Raw genomic sequence first — 6,000 nt, 5'->3', positions numbered from 1 at the left:
GTCAGCTTTCACTGCATTGCGGATACCTAGCAAGACGAGTGGAAGAGCGTCTGTCCACTGTGAAACGTTTGAAGCTGATAATGAAGCTTTTAGTTGTCGATGAAAACGTTCTACCAACCCGTTTGCTTGTGGGTGGTAGGCGGTCGTTCGGAAGCGCGTGATTCCTAATAGTGAGGTCAGACAACGGAAAAGTCCAGATTCGAATTGGCGTCCGCGGTCTGTAGTGATTGTGGAAGGGCAGCCGAAATTTGCTACCCATCGTTCGACGAAAGCACGGGCCACGGTTTCAGCAGTAATGTCCTTAATCGGTACTGCTTCTGGCCATCGAGTGAAACGGTCTACGCATGTTAGGAGATATGAGTATCCGTTCGAGTCGGGTAAGGGTCCTACTAAATCTATATGGACGTGGTCGAAACGAGCGTCAGGGGTTTTGAAAGAGCCTAAGGGACATTTGTTATGTCTTATGACCTTAGATTTCTGACAGCTTACACAGGAGCGTGCCCACTCCCTCACGTCTTTATTCATGCCAGGCCAACAAAACCGTTCGGCTATAAGTTCGATTGTTGCACGAGCACCTGGATGAGAAAGATTGTGCAACGTATTGAAGACGTTGCGGCGATAATGTTTTGGTACAATTGGACGATCCCTACCTGTAGATGTGTCACAGAGTAAGGTTTCCTTACCTGTTCCCATCTGCCTAATACTTAGTTTAAGAGTTGTCGAGGATAACTCATGCTGAAGATCAATGTCTTCTTTTTGAAGCTGAGCGAGTTTAAGAAGGTCGATTCCTTGGAAACTGTTCAAGGAGCTAATTCGAGACAAGGCGTCTGCGACTACATTGTTTGCTCCAGAAATGTGTTGTATGTCTGAAGTAAACTGCGAAATGTAGTCGAGTTGTCGAGACTCTCGCGGTGAGTACTTGTCTGAAGATGAACTTAAAGAGAAGGTAAGAGGTTTATGATCGGCAAAAAGCGTGAATTCTCTTCCTTCGATGGAATGTTGAAAATGCCGTACAGCACAATACATAACTAGGAGTTCTCTACCGAACGTACTGTACCTAGATTCCGTGTCTAACAACCGTCTCGAGAAAAATCCTAAAGGTTGCCACGAGTTGTTAACCCATTGTTGTAAGACTGCTCCGATTGCTGAGTCAGATGCGTCTACTGCGATACTAATGGGTGCTTGAGTGTCCTGATGAGCAAGCAAGGTTGCTTTAGCGCTGTGTTCCTTAACTGTGGAGAATGCTTTACGGGCTATGTCGTCTAAACTAATTGATTTCGCATTTCCACGAAGTTGATCGGTTAACGGTTTCATTAGGGATGCGCATTTAGGTATGAACCGTCTATAGAAACTTACGAGTCCGTTAAAAGTTCGTAAGTGCTTGATCGTGGTCGGTTCTGGGTAATCCAGAATGGCCGCCACTTTGCTCATAAGGGGTCGGATGCCTTGGGCATCAATAGTGTGTCCTAAGAAGTCTAAGGAGTTAGTTGCGATTTGGCATTTCTGAATGTTGACAGTAATGCCATGCCTTTGGAGTCGATCGAAAACAATGTCCAGATGCTTGAGATGTGATTCTCTGTCCGGACTTGCTATTAGACAGTCATCAACATACGCATGTACGAAGTTGAGACCTCGGAAGACGTCGTCTATAAACCTTTGGAAGGTTTGAGCCGCATTTCTTAAACCAAAAGGCATTCGTAGAAATTCGTAAAGACCGAAGGGAGTGATGATGGCGGTTTTAGGAATGTCGTCAGGTGCCATCGGGATTTGGTTATAAGCTTTAACCAAGTCGATTTTCGAAAAGACAGTTGTACCTTTCAAGGTAGCTGTCAAATCGTGAATATGAGGCAGCGGGTAACGATCGGGAATGGTTTTAGCATTCAGACGCCGATAATCACCAGTTGGCCGCCAATCATTGCTGTCCTTTTTAGGGACCATGTGCAATGGGGATGCCCATGGACTATTCGATGGTCGAATTATCCCTAGGTCCATCATGTGGTCGAATTCGTTTTTAGCTAACCTAAGCTTTTCGGGAGCGAGTCTTCGAGCTTTCGAAAATACAGGTGGTCCTGTAGTCGAGATGTGATGTGTAACATTGCTGGTTACACAAGGTAATTTCGATTGCGATTGGCATATCCCGGGGTATTTGTCGAGTACTGCTTGGTACAAGGGGTCTATGGTGTGCTTAATCGTGACTGGGGATAACCTGCAACCAGAACAAGGAGTTACGCAAACGGATAACTTAGTGTTTCCGTCTATTAACCTTCGTGCGCGTGTGTCGATGAGTAGATTGTGGTGTTGTAACAGGTCTATACCAATGATTGGCATAGAGACGTCTGCAACAACGAAAATCCAGTGTATGGGTTTGCGTAAACCCACGTTAAGGTAGACGTACCTTTTACCGTAAGTAGCGATCGGCTTTCCGTTTGCCGCCTGTAAACTCAAAACAGACTCGCGAAGTCTGTCGTCGGGATTTGCTGGAAGAACGCTAACTTCTGCGCCAGTGTCGACGAGGTAGCGAACTTTCGTAGTCACATCCGTGACATATAAGAGGCGGCTGTGTTCGCCGGCTACGGTTGCCGTTAACGCGTGCCGGCTGGGAAGTTTCCCGAACTGTTTTTCGTGTCACTCGATTTTGGGGTCGGATAATTGCAAGGTTTCCTGCAGTTTCTGGAAAACTTACCGTACTGGTTATGATACCAGCACCAGTCGGGATTGTCTGTCTCTCGTGGTCGAGAGCCAGATCGCTTACGTGAGGCGCTTCTACGCGGGGTTTTTGACCGACTACGGTCATTGCGAACTCTAAGATATCGTGTAAGCGTGTGACATAGTTCGGCCATGTCAGTCGAGGTCGATTGGGGTTTTTCTTTGATAGTAAAAACCTCGGCCTTAGAAAATTTGGTGATTTCCAAGATTCGATCGGCAGATGCAGCTAGTTCATCTATGGCATTGTTTTGAAATGAAACAAGCACTGCCTGCACCTGTTGAGGGAGTTTAGACAAGAAAAGTTGTCGAAATAGGCCATCATCGAAAGTTCGTTGGCCGATGACTTCTCTCATTCTAAGCAACATGTCCGTCGCAGAACCATGTTGTAAGTCGATATTGTTAAGGAGTTGGTCTAACCGTTGTCGATCAGTTAGGTCTCCTCGTTTCAAAATCGATAGCTTAAGCGATTCGTAAGGTTCGGAAACATCACTAGTAAACATACTAGGTGTTACGTACCTGTTAAACTCGCGCGGTAACGCCTTAACTACCGCGAGGAAACGTGTGCGCGAGTCCGTGATTCCGTGCATGCAAAAATCGGCTTCTGCATAGCAGAACCAGGACTCGATATTGTCGGGCCAAAATGGCGTTAACTGAATCGAAATAGGGGGAATAGACTTAAACTTAAGAACCTTAGGAGAGTGTTCCGTCATAGTAATATAGCTAACGAAAAATGTCTAATTAAAATATATCCGAGAAAAAAAATTCGCGAAAAAAGTATATCACAATATATAAAATTCAAATAAAGAATAACAATGAATAATAATATTCCAAAATGGAACAGACTCACAGTATATTGACTTGGTGTACCAGATCACGTCGGGTTCACCAATGATGATGCAACGGATATTCTAGTTTTACAACTGGATACCAGTAGCACCTTCTATGTTCGATCGTTCCCAGTCAGATAGAAATCAGAAGTCAGACGAGAAGAGGCAGGAAAGATATATTTGATTCGTTACCAATATATCGAGGACCTTTTCTATGAGCTGGCTAATGAAACGTAGGAGCTGTGTCCCACGTCGTGTTGAAACGTGATCTGGTGCGGATGCATGACCGAAAGCCTTCAGCTAAACAAGTCCACTTAAACAACGTGGTCAGCATCCAATGTCGAACACTTAATGAGCTATTGATTTTGGGGAATTATTTACAGCTACAATAGGATGAGAATTACAGATTTTAGTATTACATGTGACGAAGTGAACAGTAGTCCTACACACCGGGTCAATGTGTCTGATTTCACTACATTTAAAGGGAGGCTGAACTAGATGAGCACCGCTGGGTGTATTGTATCTATAATTTGTAATAAGCGCACTATCAAATACAAAGGAATCATCAGTCAGTACAAATACGCTTGCAGGACTACGATTAGGAACATGAATGGGTGTTAGCGATGCATATATTGGATTAAAGCATGTCCCGTTCATGTTTGCGTTGGCTCACGCTGGTTGGCTATTTCTTAACCAATCAGTATTAGTTGATACTTGGAGAAGACTCTGGAATCTCACGTAATTCATAGCAGTCGGATAATACAGGCTTTTCAAAAGAGGGTGCTGTATTTATCCTAGTAACATGTTTAATGTGTACCAACGATATTCAGAACTAGGAAGTTCAACTCAATGTTGGATCTAATGTATCCCCTATAAAAAACCAGACATTTTTTCATAGCGATTAGTTATCGTATGAAATTAGTGAAATAAATCTTACATTTAAAACCTAGGTTTGGGAGTAATGATTAAATGAAACTTTATATATGGCTAGACTCAGCTGACATACGTACACGTTATTAAGTGTCGTAAACATAGTAAATCTCTCAGTGAAATGGTGAAACTCGTTCACAATATTTTAGGGGGTTAAAATAATCGAGTGGATTTGGCATGTAAAACGCCGGTAGTGGCAAATGGTACAGATCCAATAGTAACCAGAATAAATGAAGGTCGCTGCAACCAATTTTCGGCTTTCAGTGATGTCATTGACTTCACCAATCATTTGATTCAGTTTAAATCCTAAAAGAGCCCAGATGAATACATGACGTCTGCAGAATGAACAGTTGTAGATGACCTTTACATTGCAGAAACTTCATAGCTTAGACTTACAGTATGTTTCTCGTATATTGTCCTTATTTTTCGGTGACACCCCAACAGTAAGAAATCACCTAGATGGTGTTCGAAGGAAAAGATATTAGGGGATAGTGCACAGAATAGAATAGAGCAAAATGTTTAATGGAGAGATGGAAAAGCAGATTCAAATAGTTTATATAGCTTGCATTAATTTCCATCCAGCGTGTACTTGCGTCGATCAAGTGGTTGATGTTGTAACAAACTCACACCACTAAAGCACTTTTATGCTACTAAAGCTTGTTAACGAACTACATCTTATTATGGTTGTGATTAACTAGAGCAGTGTCATGGGGGATCCGTTTCTCATTGGCTGAACGTTTCCGCGTCTGCCACTAATAACCTTTCTACGGTGTCAAATGTTGAGTATAAATCTCAGTCATCGCATGTCCGGCTTCAAAGATCGTGTGGTTAAAAGCCAGAACCTTTAAAAACCCACTTTTATAGCGGTGGTCAAAGTAGCAAGAGCGGTTGTACAGACACTTTTCGGACGCGAACAACGTAACAAAGACATAAAGACGTCGTAGATATTCAGGTTTTGACGTCTTTACATGCAAAACCTTTGTAATAGAATAAAACCAACTTAGTCAAATCAAAAGTTAGGAATGAAGGAGTTCGAAGATATATTTGGAGAGTTACCGATGTGTCGAGACACATTCAATGTGAGCTGGCCACTAGTTTCAAGAGATATGTAGCACAGCGTATCCACTCGTGATCTGGTGCGGATGCGTGATCGTGCGCTTTCAGCTAGGGAATGTCTCGTAAAACTAACGAGGTCAGCACCAATATCATAGACTTACAGAACTATTTGTTTTGGGGATTTATTTGCCGCTGCAGAAACTTCTAGCACGGACAGTGTACACTCTACTATGCCGATATAAGTAGCACCAATCCTTGCTTCACCACTTAGTGAGATGTCCTCCAATTCTCTCAGCTTTTTATCTGTAGTCAAATTCTGGAATCCGTTACCAGCCGAGGTTGTCCAGGCGACTTCCAAGGAGTCCTTTGAGAGGGAACTTGACATACTCCCAGGGACTTTGGGCAGTAGTACCTTATAGTTTGAGAGAATTTCTTTTTTACCCATTAAATATACCTTGGTTCACGCGTGGAATCATCGGTT

This window comes from Schistosoma mansoni, chromosome 1 (assembly GCF_000237925.1).
Source record: "Schistosoma mansoni strain Puerto Rico chromosome 1, complete genome".
In the NCBI taxonomy this organism is placed as follows: Eukaryota; Metazoa; Platyhelminthes; class Trematoda; order Strigeidida; family Schistosomatidae; genus Schistosoma; species Schistosoma mansoni.
Note: the sequence above shows the minus strand (reverse complement) of the source record.